Raw genomic sequence first — 26,055 nt, 5'->3', positions numbered from 1 at the left:
TCCGACTGCTTTTCAAACCTGTTCATACAATCAGTCGCACAACAGCTCTTCCCCATTTTTATTAAACACTGTTCTTAAGTTTAGACAGTATTGAAGTCAACGCTGCTACTCATCTCCCTCTTTCTGCCCCTCAGTGGGCGGAACTGTGGTGGCATACCCTCTATAGCAGTATCTGCATATAAAATGTTTTTTCAATGATGGCAGTGGTAGATACTTACCTGTTGTGTCATATTAAAAATGTTTTCATTCATTTATATTGTTTTATTGTGTTCATTCAAAGATAATATGAGGAAGGCAGAAAGGCTGAAATAATTAAAATATGTCTTTATTAGTACCACAAGGGGAAATTCCAGATTATTATTTTAATATTTCTAATGAAGATTTCATTGTTGAGAAGGACAGATTACAACAACAAAATAAAGGAATAGAAAGTAACATGTTGGCCAAAATGTTGTTTTAAATATCCAGCAATGCATGTTTGCCCTCTGTAGGGGACACGAGTTTCACAACTTTACTTAAGAAAAAAAAAAGAAAGCTGTCCACTGCAAAGGACATTCAATAGAAAAAATGTATCCAAAAAAAACCCCAGTTGCATCATGCTGTTATGTAATGTAAAAACAGCCAAAACTTGTACCTTCCTTGATCTTAGGACAAGGTTCAAGGTTTGAGTTGCATTTTAGTGACATTAAGGGCAAAAATTCAAGTTCTTGGTTATGGACTGAAAATATATCAGTTTAGGATCAACTTTTCTCAGGAATCTGAATCTGAAATCATGTATGCAAAATCTTTTGTGGTTTTCAAATCACTGAGCCTTGATTGACACAAGGTTGAAACAAAAAAAAACATGAAATTTGGCCTATACACTACTGGATTTAACCATTTCATTTCTGTCAAAATCAAACATAGCATGCTTTCTTCTCTTCATCCGTGAGCTTTGAATCCTCCCCAGGAGGCCTTCCTTCCTCCACCCCTGGATGACTTTCATCTTGGCATCTTAGCCCTATTCAGTCAGTCTGAAATTTAAAAAAAACATATCAATTAGGCATTACTCCATAACGTGTGTAAGAGTTGTTTTATTAGTTTAACTATAAACTGATCTATAGAAGCCTTCCTAAAGGGATTCTGGCTGGTTAAACTGGCTTCATCATTGACAGAGCAAGTCATAATCTAACAAATTGGTGGGCAGTTTCAAAAACGAATATGAAAATTTGGTTGTAAAAAAAAGCTTGACCTCACTTTAGGAAAGTAAATAGGCCTAAATAATATAAACTAATTGTAGCCCATGTAGGTGGGCATAATTGATAAAATTTTGGAGGCTAGATATTGAAAATTGAGTGAATGCAAGTTGTTTTTTTTTGTTTTGTTTTTTTTTTACAACGATATGTATTTTTTTCGCAAACTAAAAACTGATGGGGGTAGGGTTCGTAAAAGTAATGATTTTACTTGTCTAATATTAGAATATACTTAATTGTTGGGTAATGCTTTATTCACAACAGAAAAGAAAGAATGGTGTCTAACACAGGGTGTCCCATAAGTCTCCATACATAGGAGACATAATACATTCCATACATATATGGTTCTAACATGTATTTCTTTATATTTCAGATAACCCAAAGAATGCATTTGAATAAAGTGCAACGAATTGAAATCATCCTGATGGCCGGTTCAGCAAGCAGTCGTATGGTTGCAAGCGCATTTAACAGAAAACATGGGACGAGTATCACACACGACACCGTGGCAAAAGTTATTGTCAAGTTCAAAAAAAAAGGGAATGTTTTGGATCAATTTGTTCCCAACAAAATGGCAGTCATATAGAGCATATTATATAAATAAAAATGGTTTATGTCAAGAAACGTTTATTTTTCCTATGTATGGAGACTTATGGGACACCCAGTACATATAGATTTATGATAATATCAACTCTACATAAAGAATTATAAGTCAAATTCTTACTTTGAAGCCAAAAAATCCAAACAAAATTGTCACAGGACGTCTTCTGAGGAACTGGCTGATATGACGTCATTGACTTTGAACTGAAATCACTGAAACTGATATTCAAAAGGCCATACCATAAGCTCTTCTTCTAAGGTTAAAAGTAAGCAAGTTCAATGAAAATTTGCAAGCAGCAACAGGATTAATATGGGTTTTCAAATTATTTGTCACTGAAAAAGGGTAATTTTTGCCCACTTTTCAGCAAACATCATGCAAAAAGTCACACAAGGACAAGTGATACACATTTTTTGATGGTGTATTCTGAAAGTATACAATTTTTCCAATAAATTCAACACAAGACACTGCATGAAAGGTATACATTTATTCCACAAAAATTTTTTTCACAATAATGTTACAATAATGACACTCAAAGATTCAACCTTGTCTTAGGAGCACACAGGTATCAGTGGATCCCTAGTACAGATTACAGACTCCTCCTACCGTCTGTGCTGATGCACCACTTCTGTGTGACCCACATTTACCTCCCTTTGGTTGATAACTCGGTAACACCTCAGACCGGTCGATGGACTCAACCTGTCTCTGTGCCTTTTCCTTCACCCGCCTCTATCTTGCTCTGACTACTTGAGGCAGATGGTCGCCCACCCTGAGATCTGTCTGAGATTTCTTCCGTTAAAGGGAGTTTTTCCTTCTCTCTGCTGCCAAGTGATGGCTTCTGGGTGATTTTATGGGTTTTTCTTCTGTATAATATTGTCTTGGTCCTCATTAAGATCTTGGCATTACCACCCATTTCAATGTTGAGCCTGGTTTTACTGCCTGACATTTCCTTCATGCAATCCCTATCATACTTTATAAAATGGCTTTAGAACAAAACCATCTGAAAATGCACTTTTTTGAGAAACCTTTTTAAAAAAATGTGTTGTTGAATGCTAAAGTTGTGGGGAAAAAAATTATGAGACCACCCTTGTTTTCTTAAATGTTTTATGCATTTTAATGCCTGGTACAACTAAAGGTACATTTGTTTGGACAAATATCATGATAACAACAAAAATAGCTCATAACAGTTTAATTTCAGAGCTGATATCTAGACATTTTCCATATTTTCTTGATAATAATAATAATAATAATAATAATAATAATAATAATAATAATAATAATAATAATAATAACCAAAATCACTTCAGTTCTTACATCAATATCTATGGCATTGTACTGACAAAAACAGTGCTTTTAGGCATTCCATGTTTTCTTTTCTGTCTGTTTTAGTCACATGATACACACAGGAGTTAGCACTTGATGGCATAACGATTGTTTTTTAAGACTTTTGATGGTCTGATAATTTCTTCTGTGACTGTATTTGTAAAAAGTAATATAGTCCAGAAACATTGTATTATTTATTGGGTTCCGTTAACAAACAGCATTCTGAAAGAAAACAAGATTTTTAAAAATGTTCTCAAAAAAAACTGCATTTTTCAGATAGGAGGAGTTGTTTTTAGGCCATCGATGCATGGCCTGGACCTTCCCACATGACTGAACATCTTCTAGTTTTCTGTCCAATCCAATAATTCAGCCTGTTTCTCCTATGAGCACCTCTTCACGCTCTATCCATCCTGCTCACCTGCATCTCAAGATCTTCACAGACAATTCCATTCCAAACATTTACCCACTTCACTTTCCACATCTTTCCCCTTGCATTTTCCTAGCTTATTCTAAACCCATCCTGCATGATGATTATCCGTGGTCCATTTAACTCTATCCCCATGTAATGCAATAATGTGTTCAAAATGTGTTGTTTTTGAGCAAGCTGCTGTTTGTGATAAAGAGGCTGGGGAGCAGTGGTCCGAGAGGGGCTTCTCCTTAGTAAGTCTTTGCCATCTTCAACACATGGTGCTCAGTATGAGAAACCGTGATGACCCTGATCATACTACACTAAGGGCTGGATCTACTCAAGGTTTACATGTGTGAAAACTTGTGCAAGCTCATTGCACACACAAAAAAATGTATAAACTGATTTACTAACTGCGCACTGAGGGTTGCATTTTTCAAAGGTGCAAAATAGCGCGTCTGCATCCAGTTAGTACATTTGCCACAATGAATGGGCAATATGGGGCACTTACATGCAACTGTGCTTGTGCTGGGAGGAGAAAATGTAACTATACTAATTTAGCACGCACAAAGTGATTTATCAAACCCAAAAGCAATATTGATTATTGAAAATGCATCTATATACAGGGTGGGGAAGCAAAATTTACAATATTTTGAGGCAGGGATTGAAAGACAGTGTATGACCAATTAGTTTATTGAAAGTCATGAGAATTTATTTGCCACAAGAAAATTTACATAATAGAAAATGTTTTTATTCTATGTGTCCTCCTTCTTTCTCAATAACTGCCTTCACACACTTCCTGAAACTTGTGCAAGTGTTTCTCAAATATTCGGGTGACAACTTCTCCCATTCTTCTTAAATAGTATCTCCCAGACTTTCTCGTAATAGTTTTGCTCATAGTCATTCTCTTCTTTCCATTATAAACAGTCTTTATGGACACTCCAACTATTTTGAAATCTCCTTTGGTGTGACGAGTGCATTCAGCAAATCACACACTCTTTGACGTTTGCTTTCCTGATTACTCATATGGGCAAAAGTTTCTGAAAAGGTATGGATAATAGTGTTAGGTATGATTATGACATCAATATATGTTTGGTTTCAAAACAATTGACATAGTGCCTGCTGAGAAAAAACAACTAAATGTTCATTGTAAATTTTGCTTCCCCACCCTGTACATATTTTTTTTCTCAATATCTTTATTGAGTGTTTCATATAACACACAAAAAATATAGAAAAATAATACATACAAATATAAAGCAAGAGGCTGGAGACATGAATGGAAAGTTATGTCATATGTAACAAAAAATAAAATAGTTTCTGTTCCTTCACACATATAACAGGAGTCTGGGTATGCTCGAGGTTTCTGCCTGTTAAAGGGAAGTTTTTCCTCGCCACTGTCACCAGTCACAAGTGTTTGCTCCTGGAGGATTCTGTTGGGTTTCTGTAAATTGGCTTAGAGTCTGGTTTTGACCAACTCTATATGTAAAGTGTCATGAGATAACTTTTTTGTTGTGATCTGGTGCTATATAAATAAAATTTGATTGATTGAGTGATTCAATTGGTTTTCCCCTGTAAGTTGCTTTGGAAAAAAGCGTCTGCCAAATGCATAAACATAAACATAACATGTCATTATGAACAGCCAAATATACAAAGACACAACCCAGCATAGACAAGCACGTAAACAAACAGACAGTGCTGTCTTAGACAAAAACAACCATAACAACAAAAACAACAGGGGATGGGGTCATATCATACATAAACAAAAAAAAATCATATATAATACATAGAAATGAGAGTAGGAGGAATCCCCCCAAAGGCAGCATCCAGTATTGTTTTGTTTTTGTTTTTGTTTTTCATTCCACCACAGTAGCATCATTATCATCAAGTGCATAGTAATTCAGGTAACCTGCTGTGTGTTGATCCATACTGTACTTTCTCACTCATGGTCCACCAGGCCCTTCAACACAATGGAAGTTAGTCTACTACCAATATAAGTCAGGAATGGACACCAGATTCCATAGAAAACTTGAGTCATACATCCAGACTTGTATATTAAGTATTCCATGGGTAGCATGTCAAAAATAACCTTATGCTATCCAGCTGTTGTGGGGGAAAACTGTGTATGTATTTAACACGTCTCAAAGGGAGGTGCAAACATTTTGTATGTGTAATTGCGCACACATGGCTGCGTTTAAAACAATGAAACGAGATGCAGAGAGCACATTTTTCACCCTTTTGTGAACATTTTTGGAACGACGAAAGAAAAAAAATAATAATTGAGACGTATGCCTACACATTTTTGGTTAACAATTTAGCCCATCCCAGTATTTCACTCCCCTACCCAGTTTGTACTCTTGTGAATACAACTTTCATAAATTGGTCTGTGGTTGAGAAAAAGCATAATCAGTCAGGCAGAACAACAGTATATTCTGTGCTTGAGAAGCTGCTTAGAGCGTCTCAGTACATCTCATGACAATTCTAGCAAATTTTTAAATGTGCGTTTTTAAAGTTGCTTAGTACAGGGGTTGGACAAAATAATGGAAACACCTTAAAAAATCAACAAAATATAATTTAATATGGTGTAGGTCCGCCTTTTACGGCAATTACAGCCTCAATTCTCCGAGGTATTGATTCATACAACTTGTGAATTGTTTCCAAAAGAATTTTAAGCCATTCTTCAGTTAGAATACCCTCCAACTCTTTTAGAGACGATGGCGGTGGAAATCGACGTCTTACTTGAATCTCTAAAACTGACCATAAATGCTCAATAATGTTGAGGTCTGGGGACTGTGCCGGCCATACGAGATGCTCAACTTCATTAGAATGTTCCTCATGCCATTCTTTAAGAATTCTATCTATATGGATTGGGGCATTATCATCTGGAGGTGACGGTGTTTCCATTATTTTGTCCAACCCCTGTATATATACCACAGGTGCCAAACATGCGGCCCGGGGGCCAAATCCAGCCCACTAAAGGGTCCAGTCTGGCCCCTGGGATGAATTTGTGAAATGCAAAAATTACACAGATATTAATCATTTTAGTTCAGGTTCCACATTTAATCTCATGTGGGTCAGATCAGTAAAATACTATCAGAATAACCTATAAATACTCACAACTCCAAATTTTTGTCTTTGTAAATGTAAAAATTTTCATGTCATTTTACTGTATTTACACTAAAACAAACTATCAGTTCACAAAAACATGAATAACCTGAACAAATATGAACATTTTGAAATGTGTGAAGTGCAAGTTTTCCCATATTCTGCCTGTTATTAAATGTTTTGTGTATTTGTTGATCCACTGTGATCTGTACGTTGTAATTTATACGTGTAAATGATAAACTGAGACATAATATCGTTAAAATTGTACTTAGTTTTCTTAAGAAATTTCAGTTTGTTCATGATATTCACATTATTTTAAAGGATAGTTGATAGATGTAAACATTTTGATCACATAATTTAACTTTTTTCGCTCTAAAACATAGAGGAAAGTTTGGAGTTGACATTATTTATATATTATTATGTTATTATTTTACTGGTCCGGCCCTCTGCAGATCAAATTTGGCTTTATGTGGCCCCTGAACTAAAATGAGTTTGACACCCCTGATATATACCATGGAACCTGATGAGAATGCTGGAAGGCCCCCTATCCCAGTCCGCTTTGCTCTGAATGCTAAAACACATACAGTAAAGGAGGGAAACAATACAGCTGCAAGACAAAGACATGATCACTGAGTCATGTGACACCCCCTGTGGGTATTTTCACAAGATCCTTGTATATTAAGTCATTTTCTTCCCATTAATCCCATGTGGCACCTACTGATAGTTAAAGATGACACTTTAATTAATATGCATAGAGAAAAAACTGCATCAAATATATACGTATATATGTGTGGGTGGGTGCATTTTCAAGTGTATTTGTCAATCAGTTAAAAAAAAAAAAAAAAAAAAAGGAAGCAAATGCAGTGTTGAAGTATATCGATGAAAAATCCTCACCCACAGCTGTTACTGTTACTTCCAGGTTAACCCAAACATTGTTGTCTTACTGTGGGAGGAATAATGAAAAACTCTCAGCTTTCCAAACTCCCAGTAAGACGAGTGAGTCAAAAAAGAGTCAACGGCATGTTTCACAGTAACAGTGACTTCCCCTTAACATAAGCTGACACTAAACCTCGCAGCAATCAATGAGTAAGCCGGTTGTGGAAAACAAAAGAGCATCATCCTCTGGCAGGAGGACAAACGTCAGCCAACACTTGGTTGTGATACGAGCGCACAACCCATGGTGACTTTTAGGTGTTAATTTGAAGAGATCAGAGGGTGGGTAAAACGAGGGCTGACACAGACTGATACTGCCACGATGCTGCTTCAGTGTATGAAAAGTAGTTTTTCCTTTAGCATGTCTTATCCCTTGTTAGCTGTGTGCATCCACTGTTTTTAGTAGTAGTAGTAGTAGTAGTAGTAGTAGTAGTAGTGTACTTCAGTGGCGGCTGCTCGTCTTTCAGACAGGGGAAGCTCATTGTCGGCTTACATAAAAAAAATAAATAAATAAAAAAAAAGAATTAAGAAAATGCTCAGTGACCTTATCGTACCAAGCAGGCGTCTTTTCCAGGGACTGGACCAGTGTCCTCTCAATGTCCATTAGAGCTAGGCTGCTTAGATTGCCTTGGCCCAGTGTGTTGCAGGTGTAAGACTTCAGCCTTTTTAAACAAGAGATGCTCCTTTCACTCCGACCTAGCCGACAGTTTGATTGATTTAACTATCTACAAAACGATATTAAACTCGAACAAGAAATGATTAAATTATGTAACTGAAACAAGAAAACGCTGAAATTATGTTAAATTGAAACAAGGAAGTACAGTGAGTGGGTTTTATTTACAGTGCAAGAAATGAACGAGTAATTTCGTAGTGGTTTCTCTCTTGATTTCACAGCAGAATGCACGACGGTATTAAACTGAACTGTGTCAGTGAAGGAGTAGATCTGAAAACAGCTGTCAATCAAATGGGATTCAGCCTTTCGACCGATCCTCCAATCAGCACGTGGGATTCTGGCGTCCAGCCTGGCCGAGCTCCGCCCACAGCTCCATTCATCCCCAGAGACGCCCGGCGTCCGGGGGCGGGACAACATCGTGACATTTATCCAATTACCGTCCAGTTTTGACGCGATGAAAAAAACTGTTCCACTCAGTCCCATTGAAGCCCAGAGACGCCCACAGTCTACGGACAAATGCACTGAGCAGAGATCGAATGAGAAAACAGCGCAACGGGAATGTATGAGAAGTGAACATCGCGTCCGTTGGTTTGTGATAAAGCTGATTCTGAACGAACTCATCTTTGAGGTGAATGTGTTCAAACACATTTGTAGTCAATAAAATGTCAACACAACCGTACATATTTAACCATTTAATTTTTGAAGCCGGGCTTCCCTTGCAGTCTATGAGAAATCGCCACTGGTGTACTTGTATTTAGAGCACATACAATCATGAGATAACCAAGAACCACACAACGTGGCCAAACACAATTTTTCTGTGCTCAAAAAGGAGTGGGAAGAAGTATAATTTATTGACTCCAACCCCTTTTTACAAACTAATAATTAAATTAAATCTGCTTCCTTTGCTTTGTTGACACACCTTTTCTTCTGTATATTTTTATAATAACACAAAACATCCACACAAACCATTCACATACACATTTTTGGTCACCTCACACACAATCAGATTTCTATAATCAACCGTTTCTTAATATAAACTATAATATTTATATGCACTTTAAGTATTTACTACAAATACAATGATCAATAACTGTGACAATATCTTCTTATTGTGACAATTAATTAATTACAATAATAGCTTATTTTATGCGTACTTCTATGTTATAACTAGATATTCACTTATTCAGATAATGTTCCATATTTTGTTATTATAGTGGATTTATACATCCTTTTAAATGCACAGATTGAAGAAGACATTTTTAAGTTGTGGTCCAGACTATTCCACAGATGAACCCCTCTAACAGAGATACACTGGCTTTTTATGTTTGTTCTACACTTAGATTTCAGTTCCCCTTAAACTATAATTACTTTGCCTGGGTTCAAACATCTCCTATAGACTGTAGGGGAGCATATGTTCATGGGCTTTATACATTATGATAAGAGTATTAAGGTCAGCAAGATCATGCAGTTTTAGGGCATTTAATTTTATAAATAGGGGATTTGTTGGAGCTAAGTACTGTTTTTATAGTCTTTAGTACATTTCCTTCTATACAGTTTGAAGGAACTTCCTCCCAAAACTACTCTTGCTCTTCGCAGTCTGCATTCACTCTAAATTTTAATTACATTACGTGATTTTTTTGAACTTACCATATCTGTGCACATAGAAGTAACCTTCCTAACCCTCCATATTCTTTAGCAGACTGCATAAAATAAAACACTGCCCTGGTTAATTTTTAATTACCTGAACATAGAGCCCTGCTCTGCTAGGCAGCATCGTAATGGCTCAGATGAGATATCCCCTTGCAGACTCTTGAGAAAACAGGGATGGGCTACGATATCACTAGACTCCATTTCACTGGAAAACAAGCTTTTTGGTGGCAGCAGTCCTCTCTATTGACTGCTTCTTATCTCCAGTCCTGAACAGCTTACCCAGCTGTTTCTATTCACCCTGTTATAATCCTGGGAACCCGGCATTTAAATGAAGTTACATTAAAAACATTGTCTCTTTTATATATGTATGGTGTGTTGGGCTCGAAGTGAACAAAAACCATGAAAAATAATGACAGTGTGGCCAAAACCTGCTTATCCTTGAATGGCCATTCGAGGTCATCTAGACCCCCATGATAAAACCCTATGATAAAATGGCCAATTAAAGCAAAAATAAATATGTCTACAGACTAAATAGCTGATTTTCCAATTGTATTTTAATATAAGTCATCTGTTTAATTATTTTAAAAATACTGTCGCGGAAAAAATTATGAGACCATCAAAAGTCATCAAAACAATGGTTATGCAAATAAGTACTAACTCCTGTGTGTATCATGTGACTAAAGCAGACAGAAAAGAAAACAGTGTTAAACGTATTGTATTAAATGGTAGTTGAATGTGACTTTAAATTTTACAATGTCAGGTGAATATCATACATCACACATCATGAACCAAAATGGAGGAGGAGAGGAAAAGTAACATCATTAGTTGTCTGCTTAATCTTTACATTACAAAGTTGTTTTGCTTGAAGAGTCTTTTTATTTTTTGCAAGTCTTAAGTTATATTCTGAGTTTTATTTTCCAACTGTATCTTGTATTTTTATTTTAAGAGGTACTGAACAGTCAGGTTTGATTCGTGTGTGTGGTTTTGATTGAACAAACACCTGCCTGTGATGAACTCAGAGCAGAGGTCATATTCTACCTAAAAGATCTGTTTTTACAGCTTTAGAAAGTAGTTGTGGTAAAGAGAGCGTAGAGCAGAAAAAACTGAATATGAACTCTGGGATTTTTGTGGTCAAGACATGCTAGCCTAACAGTGCAGGTACTAAGCAAAAGCGGTGCACATGCAAAAGCATGTGCTTTTCTTAGAATTAGCTTATGGAGTGACTGACGTGTTCTGCCCAGTAACTATGATTAACCAATAATAAGCCTACGACAAATAATGTCATTGAATAATGGGAGTCTCCAAAAGTCACTAAAGACTATAAAAAGTAATGAAGGAGACTCCCTCGGTGTGCTCCTTTTTCCTTGTTTTGACAAGTGTGTGTTTTATAGAGAAACTAGTGGTAAACTGCCTTCTCTGATAATTCACAAGTTTTGATTTTTGTAAACTTTTGCTGTTTTAATAAAACAGATTCTGGACTAACCTTTTTTAAAACTCAACCCTTCTCTTGGTGAATTTTTCTTCATTCTCCTGTTGTGTTCCCCTGACACCAACTTCAAGTGGTAAGTCCTTTTTAAAATGTAGTGAACCCCCATCTCCCAGCAGTCGGGGTTTTTACCCTAGCTCTTTAGATTCTACTGGGCTCCTGGGCAGATAAAGAGACATCACTTAGACGTTTCCTAATTTCGCGAAGGTACACTTCCGGTGGAACAAATATGGAAAATTTTGGAACAACAGTCTCTTCCTGAGATCCTTGAGTCTACGTGCTTTTACAATAGAATCCCTAAAAACACTGTTTTTGTCAGTACAGTGCCATAGCTATTGATGTAAGAACCGAAGTGATTTTGGTTATTATCAAGAAAACATTGAAAAGGACTAGATATCAGCTCTGAAATTAAACTCTTATGAGCTATTTCTGTTGTTATCATTATATTTGTCCAAACAAATGTTTAGTTGTCCCAGGCATTAAAATGAACAAGAAGTTGAAGAAAACAAGAGTGGGCTAATAATTTTTTGCACGGCTGTATGTATTGAATCTGAACGGCAAGCATGTTTAAGGGCGTGGATCCACTGATTGATTGACAGGTGTTTCTCTGCTGACTTTGACTTTTGGGTTTTCTGTTTATTCTTCACCTTTACTTAATCAGGTAAATCATTTGAGAAACAATTGTCATTTCCAAATTATTATTATTTAATTAATTTACAAAAACTTGTTCTACTGACTAACAGCTATGTTATTGATGTGGGTAAGGAGATACTTAAACAAGATAATAAAATCATGAATTCTGTTGCACAAAGGTCAAGGGGTAGTTTTACAGGTAGTTTATTATAATACTTGGTCTGTTTGTGTTACTTATGCAGGTTATATAAGCTAAATTTGGCATCAGTTCAGAGTTGGATTATATACTAGGCAGCTGTGGCTACAAATGCAGTTTACCACCACCAGAGTGTGAATGTGAGAGCGAATGAATAATGGATCCTCTGTATGCACTTTGAGTATGGATTCATAGAAAAGCGCTATATGAATCTAATCCACTATTATTATTAAATGTATTTTTCAATTTTATCTGTATCAGCATTTGCCGAGATGAAATTATTACAATGTTAGTTACAGTGTGGCCTGTGTTTTCATTAAGTCAGCGGTACCGTTAGCTTGATCTAGCCCAGCTCCACCCTCTAATGTGGTCACTTCTAGCTCATGAAAACTAAGATGGACATGGCCAAAAGAGTAAACTCAATGCTTTAAAACTAGAGGGAGTCATGTCATTGTGACTACATGATAATACATATCACATTTATACAAATAATGCTCTAAGCATTTACAAAGAGGCAGAAGAACTACATTCTGTCTTGTGCCTGAAGGCATCAAAATGCACATGGATTATTAAAGCTGTCATGCATATTGCCAAACAGTTACTCTCCAGCTAATAAGTCCTGCAATTTTATGATATTTCAGTAATCAGTAGGTTTTTGTAAGGATTATTCCATTGATTATTTAAGAAATACAACAACAATTCTTATTCTTATTATTACAAGTAGTTTATTATTATTACTATTATTATGATTATTATTATTACTATTATTGTTGTGTATGTAAAGGAATGTGAAAGCCTTAAACCTGATATCCAATATGGATTTGTTGTAATTCCTGACACAAAACCACAAGAGGCAGGGTTTAATTTCGACCATGGAATGTGGTCTAAGACATTGAGACGCTGATCTGCACTTGTCATCCCACTGAATCAGGACATTTTAATGTGGCACTTAAAGCATCCATTCCCTTACCTTAGCCTTTTTTTATTTACATCTTACTCGATCTCAGTGAGGGCAGTCATACCAGTGAATTGAGGAGCCAGCTATTATTACCACATAATCCTTCATATGACTTTGAAACTTCCATACATATTAAGTAATCTAAAAGTCTTGGAATTACTGCAGGAAAAAAAGAAATAAGCAATTAAAGTCAATTTCTGCTTCTACATGAATGAACCTGTTTGCCCTGTGCTGTATTCAAATAGCCTCCTTGGCTGTGCTGGAGGCACCACAAGCTGCTTGGGGACCACTTTACATCCCTACAGTTGATGCATTAAATCTCACCCACATGCTAATCTTGTCCCGCTGGAACAAGCAATGTAAGGGTAAAGGCAACGTATGGAAATGATAGGATGTGTTACATGAAGACACAATACTCAGCAGCAAACTGGCATGGGCACAATGAACTGTAGGGCACGTTTTAAACAACTTTTAATACGAAGATTAGTTCACATTCCTTTGCAACATTATTAAGAGATGGGCACATTAACAAAAACAATCAGTGCAGTTTTATATTTGTGCCTCTTTGGACTTTGTCTTCATTTCCTGCAGAAATGCTCCTATGAAAGGCAGAGTGATGACAAGTGTTTCAAGCCAAAACTAAACTGGGAACTCTGTGGGACCCAACCATCAGCTGAGACATCCCATAATAGTCAAACCTCATTATTAAAAGCCTTGCAATGGAGATCAAGTCTGACAATAGAAATAAATTGTAAACCATCAGGTTCAGCGCTAGCACATATGAAATGGGTGACCCACCAGCTCTGAGCAGGGCATTTACTTCACTTACTAAGTGTACAATTACCATGATCATGCTTCAGGACAGAAATAACCTATGATTGGTAGACATACATTCTCCATTCATCACTAACCTCCACTGATGCACATGTCATCCTCATGTAAATACCACAAGAGCAAAGGTTACTGGATAAATTAAATGGTTGAAAATCCACTTAAAATGCATTTAATAAAGTACAGTAAGGGGAAATGCTATATAATAAACGATAAACTGCCACTTCCACAGGCTATACAAGAAATATGACTAAATCACATACTGCTTCAGTGCGTAATAAGTAGTGGCATCTAGTGGTGACTATAACTAACGGAATATCCTCTGCTGGTGGCCTCATTACAGTCACTATTGATCATTCTGGGCCGGTTAATTAAGTGGATATCCACTCTGGTCTGCTGCTATAAAATGAAAAAATAAGAAGAGGAATTTGGATCGAATGCACACAACATGGATTCTAAAACGACATTCCAGTCACTCTGTAGATATAAACAGCTCACCCTAAGGTAATGAAAACACAATTATTATTTCCAGGTGATTACACAGCAATGAAAACATAATTATGAATATTACATTTCATTTCTTTAGGAATGACATTATAATTGGAATGATTAGATTTCCTACATCTCTCACTTTGAAGTGGTATAGTATATAATTACAACCATATGTGTATTCATACAGAAATGCACAATTAGTAAAGTGCAAATAATTCCACTGTGTACAAAACATATCAAGGTGGATACGAGTACATGCATCTATGAACTCGTCAAACTGGACCAGCTGAAAATGCAGAGTGTGATTGATATAATATTAGAAATGTCATTAGGTGATTGACAAGTGAAGTAAGAAAATTAGATGCTGGCTGCTCATTATGTGGATGTCATGACTCCAGATCTGTCTTTCATAGACTGTAGCTTCAAATTGCGTCATTGAAGCGATATGGTGGCCCATTTTAGCTTCACTTATACTAGGGATGCACAGATAGCACTTTTTTCCAGACTGAGTACAAGTACAAGTACTTACATTTGAGTACTTGCCAATACCGAGTACCAATATGAGTACTTAATAATACCATTACAGTTCTTAGTTACTTTTGAAAATGTACTTTATTGTCATTGTCCTTTGTCTGACTGTAACAAAGTGCTGCTACTGACATTTAATACATTGGAATGAGTGTTTCTCAACCAATCCACCAGGGGGCGCTGCTCTGAATTAACCATACTGGACAAGTACCATGAAGAAAAGTAAAGTTTTCTGAGAAGAAGAAAGTCAATAATAACAAACATGGAGACTAGGGATGGGAATTGAGAACGGGTTCTTTTTTGAGAACCGGTTCCCAGTAGCTCGATTCCTTGGAATCGTTTGCCTGCCTGCTTAACGATTCTGCTCATCAATTCCGCCTTTGTTGTGCATGCGGGATGACGTCACACGTACGCTGCATTGTTTTGGTCAGAACGTAGCCAACATGGCGTTGAAGCAGAAACGGTCTAAAAAGACGACACCAGGTCCACTTACTTGGAACACTTGCAAAGCTTCCATGTCTTCAAAAGGGTGGAATCCCTCCAGTATCCTCAAACATTTGTCCCCAGCATGTGAATCATTTACAGGAATGTCACGTATTTGATATTCAGCAGCGCTTGTGAATGTAGCAGCAGAGTGAACGCCGGGCCGGTTCCAGTTCCAGTGTGGGCAACAAACGTTGTAACTCCTCAAATACAAGTTTCCGAAGGTAAGAAGGGAAAGGAAATGAGGTGCACAACGACGGGAGACAAGCCGAGCCGAGTCGAACCGGTTCCACGTAGTAGAAATATGGCAATAGAGGAATTAGTAAAGAGTCTTTAGTTTCACTTTCACTGTACGCCTCCCCCCCTGAACCGGCCTGGCGTCATCTGTTGTTATTATTTGTACATACTGTATATGTTATGTTTTCTGTGCAGATGGAAATATAAAAGATAGTTAATGCAAACACACCCGTTTATACTCTTTTATTCCCTCACCCAATGAGAATTGATAAGAGAATTGATAAGGAATCGGATCGATAAGCAATATCAATAATGGAATTGGAATCGTTAAATTCTTAACAATTCCCATCCCTAATGGAGACGACAGAGGAAACACTTATGTGGATACTAATGTTGATGCTGATGAGGGTAGTTGTCATAAATCTGTCAGTAGTTTTTCTCTAACTCACACAGTCACTATTTGAACAGATCCTCTACCTCCACGGTTCCCGGTGGTATTCTCCATCTGGGTACGCATCCACGAGCACCTGGAAAACGGATGGAATGTACACAGAGGACGGACAGAATGCTCTGTCCATATCCATCTATGTCTTAAATGTTACTTGCAGTCAGCGTTACTTTTGTCAGCGTCATTTAGTTTGAAAAATCTCCACACTGCTGACATTACTCCTCCTGCTGTGCTTAACTGTGAATGTCACGCTGCCGTAAGTGGTATCGGTGCGATTGTATCAGAGTACTTTTATGAGTACGAGTACAAGTACACACACTGAGTATCAGAAGTATCGGACCCAAGACCCGATACTGGTATCAGCATTGGTGCATCCCTAACTTATACTTAGCAGGATGGAGCAGTGTCCGATCATCCATCTTTATATACAGACTGCTGATTGCCTCCTTCATTATTGTGATACCATGACAAAAAATGAATGACCTGCTTTAGTCCCAAAGAAGTATAAGAACTTCTTTTCCAGTCAACAGTAAATAGTGTGATATTCCATAATTACAGGTTAAGGTTAACTTCATTTTACATCCCTATAGGGAAATTCAGTCTCTACGTTTTACTCATTCTAATATGCACGGCATATACCATTAGCATTAGCGATTAGCATTAGCACATTAGGAGTAGTGAGTGCCATTGACAAACTCCAGATCTTCGTCAGTCCATTGGTGAAGGGCATCCACAGGAGAATTAACCTATGTAAACCTGTTTTGAAGGCTGGAGGAACCAGAACACAACACATATAGGCCTCAACAGTGTATAAAACTACCTCACACCATCGACTGGGATAATTAAGCCACATTAAAATCCAATTGAAAACTAAGGCAAATTATATGACTTCATTTTAGATTTTTAATTTTATGCATATGGGTCCAATCAAGCGGTAACACGTGAACACATTTGGTGTTCAACAGTCTCTGTCATGTAAGCAGAGTAACTTATACGCACGTATTCTACATATTTGAGTAGGTATTTATAAGCACTTTAACAACAAACTTGAAATAGACATCAGTTTTTTTAACCTTTACGCAAACATTCAAAACATGCAGTTCTCGACAGAAATTGATATCAAGTAGGACAAAACCTTTTAGATATTATGTTCAACTATACTGAAAATAAATTTTGGAGTAAAATATTGAAAAGTCTCTGTTTTATTGACATGAGAATGAGGTAACACGTGGACAGGTTGCCATAGTAACACATGGATGACTCTTTACCATTGTATGCATCACCCAAAATGTTGACTTATTTTTTTAAAACAACAAACTAGATATAATCACAATGATATATTTAATGTATTTAACACTAACACAGTGTTGGCAGTCCATACTGATATAAGTAAACTACAAATAAAGAGTCATTTCTCAGTAACAGTTCACAGTCTTTTTAAATGTGACACATTGAATACATTCAAATTTTTTACATATAAATTTCAGCGTCAAATTCGAGCTATATTTTTATGTCTGAGGCATGACTATGGTGTTAAAAGTATAATCAATAAAATCGGTTGTAAGTTTTTTTTCTACAGGTGGTATTTTAAAAAGGATAACAGTTCCACAAAATAGAGATCTTTAGCTAAAAAAAAATTAGCCCACTTGATAAATGATGTGTGCAAGTTTACTTTTTCATGTTGATGTTCACTTTCGCTTGATCGGACCCACATACGGTGATGAGGTCGATGCCAGTTATGTTCACAAAAATATCTGAGGTCTTTGCTACAACCTGAATATCAACATGATCATTGTGGGGAGTTGGCTTTCTTTCCCAGACTTAACTGGATTAACCCTTTCATGCATACTGGTCACTACAGTGGACAGCTATTCTTTAGCTGTTTTCTTGTATATTCATGGATTTTGTTGTTCTTTTCGTTGTTTGTTTGTTTTTTTAAACATATCTTTATTAAAGTTTTAAGACACTACACGTCTTTTCTGACATGAATTGGTAACAATTTGTAGATCTCTCCTGAGCATAAACCCCCAGAATCACAAGCCCTCTCCATAGTTTTCACACAATTTATCACTAAATTCATGTTTCTGTTCGTCAAAAATAAATGTGTGGTGTCCAGCTGAGTGGACATTTTTGCAACTTAATGAAAAATAGGTTCATAAGAATTTTTGTTTTTCATTATTATTATTATTATTTTTATGTATTTTGGAATTTTTTTGAATTATTTTTTATTTTATTTTTATTATTTTTATTTATTTTTCAGAAGAAATTTTTCAATCGCATTGTTTTTTTCATGCGTAAAGAGGAATAAAATCACTCAGGAAAAAAATTTGATTAAGATTCTCATAATTTGCGCATGGAAGGGTTAAAATACTGAGGCACATTGGACCAAACAGTCAGCTCTCTAATGGTAAAACAAAAAAACAAAAAAAAAAGTGATTTCCCTTTTGTCAGTTTGGTAATGAGTCAAACCAACAGTATATTTTGATAAATAAACCTGTATATACCTGCAGGTCGCTATCGGTTGCTCTCAGTACGTGTAGCTGTTGTGGATCTGGGAACTTTGTGAATAACTTTGTGAATAACTTAATAAAACATTTTTAATTATGTAGTTCTGATTAAAATATTATAGCAGGTTACATAGTTATGTAAAAACAACCATCTTCAGACTTTGTTGTTTGAGGTAAGACATCCTCTCAGGGGGGAGGAACAAATTAGCTATATCCAGAGGAGGTGCTACATAAATTAGATGCAAATACGATGCTAATTCCATACAAAGCGGACCATATGCCAACACAAATTAACATCATATGGCAGCAGGTGTGCTAGGATTTTATCGGCAGGTTGTTGTTATGTTTACACGAGTTGGTATGAAATGTTTTTATTGCTTACTATGTAGGGGAAACTGTCAGTCGCCTGAGTTTCTGCTTGTAGGAGGTTGGTTAGAAAGTCTTGCAAACTGTAAAGTATTATAGTAGACTTCCTCAAGTTATAGGAGTTTGAGAAAAATCTTGTGACATCAAATACTATAGGGTCATTTTCTAATTCTTCACCTTCTAAAGTCCTTGATCGTGATCCATCATGTAAAAGCAACATGACACATATCTGCATTATACAAACCATGCACTACTACTCTATATAAGTTGATACTGTATTTATGTATATAGAGTTTATATGTATATAGACTCTTTTTTTTTTCTCATTTTACCCTTTTTATTTTTTATTTTTTTAATTACCTCCGCCAAGGAGGTTATGTTTTTGCCAGGGTTTGTTTTTTTGTTTGTCTGTCTGTTTGTTTGTCTGTCTGTTAGTGTGCAACATAACTCAAAAAGTTATGGACAGATTTGGATGAAATTTTCAGGGTTTGTTGGAAATGGGATGAGGAAGAAATGATTAAATTTTGGTGGTGATCGGGGGTGGGGGGGCCCACGGGGGGGGCCACTGATCAGCCTTGGCGGAGGTCTGCGCTCTCCGAGTGCTTCTAGTTTTATCTTGTATTTATCATCTATCAGAAAGACAACATCTACCGGCAAAGAATTCCTTGTATGTGTTTACGTGCTGTTTCTGACTCTGCACTGGAAAAAATCCAAATCTTACCAAGTGTATTTTTCTCATTTCTAGTCAAAATATCTCATCAAACTTAAAATAAGACATAATCACCTAAAGGGTAACTTTTAAGTGAGATATAAGAACTTGTTTTTAGATAATAGAGCTTGAAAATCTTATTTCAAGAAATCTTACAGATAATTTTCACTTGTTCCATTGGCAGATTTTTTTTTTTTTTTTTTTTTTTTTTTGCTTAATTCAAGAAAAAAAAAAAAAAACCTGCCAGCCAGTGGAACAAGTGAAAATTATCTTGGTTTCTTGAGATAAGATTTTCAAGATCTATTGTCTAAAAACAAGTTCTTATATCTCACTGAAAAGCTATTCTTTAGGTGATTATGTCTTATTTTAAGTGTGATGAGATATTTCGACTAGAAATGAGGAAACAAAGACTTGGTAAGATTTGGATTTTTTCTTGTGTGATTTTAACCTTGTATAAAAGTATCCTCCAGTGATAGTGTTACATGATCAATTATGCGATAAAACATATGTGAATTTATTTAAAACACATGTACAACATCCTTACACTGCCCACTGAAAACATTTGCTATGTGGTAAAATGAATTAAAACATAATCATATGTTTTACATGAACAGTCACAATGCAGCTTTTACTCACATCATATTTAACTGATGCTGTGTTAAAATGATGGTTCTAAGGTGAGGATGTGTCATTTCACTAGATCACATCTCTGGTAGAAATAACTAAGACATGACGGAGATGAATTAAGCTTAAGAATTGAGAAAAGTGGTTTATATGATTGGATTGTTATTGTTGGAGGATTAGTCACTGCAGCGGTGGAACAGTGAGAGAATGACCGAGCATCGACAGACAGATAGCAAATCCATGATAAACTATAAATAAAAGAACCTTATCAATCATTAATGAAGCCAGTAACAAAGTATTGATGTACTGGTGTCAGTGATCATAGAGACACTGAGGTGTGGAGGGGAGGAACTTTGACACATTACAGAAAACAACAACAACCATATTAGAGTAGAAGGAATGGGTCAGGACCAGAATGGAACCTGGGCCCAGATTTTAAACAAGCAAGGCAGGAAACTAGTCAAGAGTATAAGGGCTGACGACGTCCACATCACTGTTGCTCTGTTAAAGAACCATAAGAACTATTTACAAAGACATCTCAGTAGAAAACACCAAAGGGCCCTCTGTCATTCCTTGCCTCCTCGAAGGGATATTGTTTTTGGTTCGGTTTGTTTGTTTCATTGTTTGTTAACACTGTAGCAGCAAAACTATAGGTTGAATCCATACCAAATTGGGTTTATAGATTGCCAGTGACCCAGAACAGATATGGTTGCATTTTGGGAAAAGTAGGTCAAGGTTCAAATTTTTTATGATTTTTTAAAATCTTTTTTTCTCCCATTTATTTATAATGGGCGGAATTTTAAATGTCTATAAAAGCATAAATTTTGTTTCAATTTACTTCAAACTTTGCACATATATAGAGGCAATTGATATGCTGACATCAGTACATGCATAGACATGATGACATCAGCTGGATCGATGCCAAAATCAGCTACAATACATGCGAGGGGCGGGGTTTGTTGTGTCTGTCACCACTTGTTTCATTTTATTGTTGTATCTGTTCTATATGTGTATACTGTGCAAACTATCAATGTGTGTGCTGCACTTTTATTGTACTGTAATTTATTATTTATGTAGGGTTCTTTTCTCTGTTTCTGTTCTTTGAATTTTCTATTGTTGACAACATTCATTCATTCATTCTTTCATTATCTGAACCCGCTTTATCCTCACCAAGGTTATTATCGTTAACGAAAACTAACGAAATGACAAAAACTAGAGTTGTAAAAACATTTTCGTTAACTAAAATAAATAAAAACTATAATTAAAAGAAAAAAAATGATAACGAACTGAAACTGTATTGTGTGTTTACAAAACTAACTAAAATGTATGGAAATCATGAATAAAATTCCCTTAGTTTTCATCTTTGTCAGTGTCGGACTGATAGGAAATCGATTTATTTCCCTCGAGCAATTTTAGCTGCTGGCACCATACGATATTTAACGGTCCGTCACTTCTCGTCACTTGTCGTTTAGAGTCGTCTTCTCGTCTCCACTCTACCTGGAAACATGGAGACTAAAGTTGGGAGAAAGCAACAGAGTCCTGTCTGGGATTTATTTGAATATGACGGTGAAGAAGATAAAAGATACGTTAAAAAACTAAAATTAATACTAAAACTAAACTAAAACTAAGCCTTTAGAAAATAAGGAAAACTAATAAAAACTAGCAAACCTGCTCTAAAAACTAATTAAAACTAACTGAATTAGAGAAAAAAAGTCAAAACTAAATAAACTAAATTATGATGAAAAATCCAAAACTATTATAACCTTGATCCTCACTAGGGTCACAGGGGTCGCTTGGAGCCTATCCCAGCTACTTATGGGCGAAGGTGGGGTACACCCTGGACATTTTGCCAGTTCATTGCAGGGCTGTTGAGAACATTTGAAGAAAAAAAAAAAAAACATATCATCATATAATATCATATACAAACATCACAAACATATCATATCATATAATGTCACCATTTGTGACATCATTGCCGTGCATAAGTGGGAAGTACAGCAATACATAAATGAACAATTAATTAAATTAAATGATTTTCACTAACCACCTGCGTGAGCCAAAATCAAGTGATAAGAACACCAGAATCTGAAAATTCACACCTTCTGTGGGACTCTCGTGATGCTGTTGGAGAAGTAAAACCACTCTTCTTTGCGTCTGTGTTGAGCCACAGATCAGACCAGTAGACTGAGGTCTGAGGAGCAGTAAATACAGTCAGAAACAACCACATATTTAACTCAACCACTTGCCAAAACATTTTATAAACAGCCAAATCCTTTCATCACAGAGTCCAGAGAAGGGACTAGAACTGTTGAATTACAACATGCTGAAAGGTAATGATGGATTTTTTGCCTCATGATGCTAAAAATCTAATAAACACTGTTTCTTTAACCCTCATAGACCTTAACAGCCATCAGCTCCCACAAGTATCAACTGACTGAAAATATTTAATACCTTCTGATCCACTAATCCTATCAGTACTTGTTAATAATTCAGACAAAATGCAGTTTCTCAGCTTTTCTTCAGCCTCAGAAATGATCCATTTGGATGTTCAGAGGCTCTGGAGTGAATGTGGAAACACTGGTCACTTTTCCATTGACCCTCAAATTGCACAAATATAACTTGTGCATAAAAATTTTCCTAATGGGAAACCAACAATTTTGCCAAAATTCTCGTTTTTCAATTAAATGTTTTTGTGCTCGCAAGAGGTGATTTTTCGGATGTAGCGCACTTGGAATATTGCGCAAAACTGCAACGGAAAGACCTTTTTCCGCAACTACAGTCACGTGACTAAAAAAAAAACAACAACAAAAAAAAGGATGTTGATGGATGTTACAACAAGTGAAGAAGAAGAGTTTTAAAAGAAACATGGTGCTGTATGTGTGGACACACCAGAAAACCAAATTGTTTTTTAATTTAGTACAGGATAGAAGGAAATATATAATAATAATAACACTGGGTTACAAAAAAAAGGTTTTTGCAAGTTGTCTAGGTTTTTTCAACTGAATTAGGACCATTTTGCACCGCTAAATCCAAAAATGACATCTGTTTTTCTCAATCAGGTCAGGTTTTTTTGCTAATTTGATTTTGAAAAATTTGATCTTCTCACAAAATTGATTACATTTTTGTGACTTTATCAGCTGATTTTTTATATAGTTCTCACCCAAAATAGGTTTCAAGAGAAAAAAAATCATTTTCAAACAGGATTCCTGTTAGGTACAATGGTGTATTCACCGCAGCGGGAGCAGAATACGTCAGGCTTATTTTTGCAAGATCTTCAAGTCGAAGCCATTTCATTCACCTGTAATATTAAAAAAAACATTAATCATAAATTGGCAAAAGTAAAATGTTCAGAATTCGTTCATTGCAAGAAATATGAAAGAATGTTGTATCATATGATGTGAAAATGCCCATAAATGTAAGCAAAAATGTTAAAAAGCCAATATTTAGCATAGTTCAGAAAGTTGACCTAATTGAGCAAAATTAATGTGATTTTTGGATTCAGCACACCAAAATTATCCTAAATCAGCTCAAAAAACTTAAACAATAAATTTGTTGTTGACCAGTGTAATAATTATTATTATTATATCTGTAAATCAACCTAATATTTAAGTTTGTTGCCATGTTTATGGAATGACTTCTCATGTCATCTCATGATAATAAATAAACAAATCATTGCATTTGTGATTTAATGAAAAAAATGACATAACACACTTCTGTTTTTTTGATATTCACTAAATATTGGTAAAGTTTTAATCAGAAGTCAAATGGAAAAGGCACTTCTGTAAACTTCTGCAACACTGATTCACCTGTAAAGCATGTAGTTTTACAAATAATAAAGGCTGTAGATGCTGGCCTTTGCAGAACAATGACTTTTTCTTCAGTTTTCTCTGTTACAATATAATAACCTGTGAAATTATTTTGAGCTTTCATGAACATCTGATTCACTGTTTTCACTGAAAAACTCAAAATACAGAGGATGGTTTTATAATACATGGTGATAAATTGCTCAAGAATGGTTAAAGGTAGAGAAAAAATTTCATTTTGACATCCTCACAAAAGTAGTTCTAGGTCTTTAACCCATAAAGACCCAGTGCTACTTTTGTGTCAGTTCCCAAATGATTTTTTTTCCCGCTCTATTTAACTTTTGTTCAGTGATTTATCATCATTTATTATAATAACATCCTCTGTATTTTGCATTTTTACAGTGAACATCTTGTATTTTCTTATATTTAATGTACTAATCATGTAGATGTTCATTAAAGCTCAGACTGAAGTTGAGGATTATTATACCAAAAACAGAGAAAACTGAAGAAAAAGTGACTTTTTCAGCAAAATATATCAATAACTAAATGTAAAAACAAGTCTCTCCATCCACTGTCATTGATCCAACTCTGTGGGTTTTACTGGTGAATCAATGTTGTAGAAGATGACAGTGTTTCCACGGTGACTACGAAGCTTCTGAACATCCAAATGGGTCATATCTGATTACCGTGAAAAGATGAATAACTGCATTTCACCTGAATTATTTCACTATATTGGTAGGTTTAATGGTTCAGAAGTTATTAAACATTTTAGATCGGCAGATGAATCTGGTGGCCAGTGGCTATTTGGGTCTTTATGGGTTAAGGGTTAATAACAGTTTGGTCTGTTCTCACCTAACAGGGCATATACCATACATGTCCAACAGTGGTTCAGATCTGGCCTGTAGGCCTTTTACTGCTGTTCTGCTTCATGCCTTTAACCATTTACTGACATCTATAAAAGCTGCCACTGTGTGACATTTGGTTGGTGACATTGGTTAACCTTAACCTACAAAGCTCTTCTAGGTATGGTACTGTCATGCCTATCCTCTTTTCTCCAAAGATCAACCAGTCAATTTTCTTTACGGTCTTGTGATTGGTATTATTTGAATGTCCCCAAAGTTAGAACTGAATTGGGGAAGTGAGCTTTTAGCTTTGCTGCCCCCTTTGCCTGGAAGACACTTCAGGTAGAGCTGAAAATGCCAGAACTCATGTCATTTCAAGCTTTTTGCTCCATCTTATGGACAAGACAGCGAGAGTCAATTGGACTGTGCCTGGGTTTTTAAATTGCTGTGACCTAAACTACATTTTGCACTTTATTACCTGCACCTAAAAAAAAAAAAAAGACCAGTGGCCCTGTAGCTTACCGGCACTTCCTATCTCTTATAATGGGGAAATTTTTCAAAGTGGCACCAAATCCAGAATCAGATCCGGATCCAAATATTTTCACTAACTTTTGTTGATATCATCATAAAGAAGCTGTATACTAAGTTTGAAGTCAATTGGAATTGTAGTTTTGGAGAAGAAGACTATTGAAAGTTTTGTAACGGACGACAGATGACAACAGATGATGACAGACGACGACAGACGACAACAACAGACAATGATGACAGATGACGACGACAGACGACGACAGACGACGACAGACGACGACAGACGACGACGACAGATGACGACGACAGACAATGACAGACGACGACAGACGACGACAACAGATGATGACGACAGACGACGACAGGCAGCGACGACAGACGATGACGACGACAGAGGCCACGTGATGACAATAGCTTACAGCCTATCGGCCGGTAAGCTAAAAGACTGTCTCACTTTTCTGTTACTATAT

The 26,055-nt window shown here is 36.1% G+C and overlaps 1 long non-coding RNA gene across 1 annotated transcript; it reads left to right on the top strand.

Annotated features, from left to right (window-relative positions):
- Window positions 1-5,843: 5,843 nt before the first annotated feature.
- Window positions 5,844-15,203, top strand: LOC115417565 (uncharacterized). Its single transcript, XR_003935180.1, has 3 exons — window positions 5,844-5,935; window positions 14,290-14,292; window positions 15,191-15,203. It is a non-coding gene; the product is annotated as an uncharacterized LOC115417565 (long non-coding RNA).
- The last annotated feature ends 10,852 nt before the right edge of the window (window positions 15,204-26,055 follow it).

Source organism: Sphaeramia orbicularis, chromosome 4 (genome assembly GCF_902148855.1).
Source record: "Sphaeramia orbicularis chromosome 4, fSphaOr1.1, whole genome shotgun sequence".
Classification (NCBI taxonomy): Eukaryota; Metazoa; Chordata; class Actinopteri; order Kurtiformes; family Apogonidae; genus Sphaeramia; species Sphaeramia orbicularis.
Note: the sequence above shows the minus strand (reverse complement) of the source record. Positions and strands in the feature narration are given on the sequence as shown.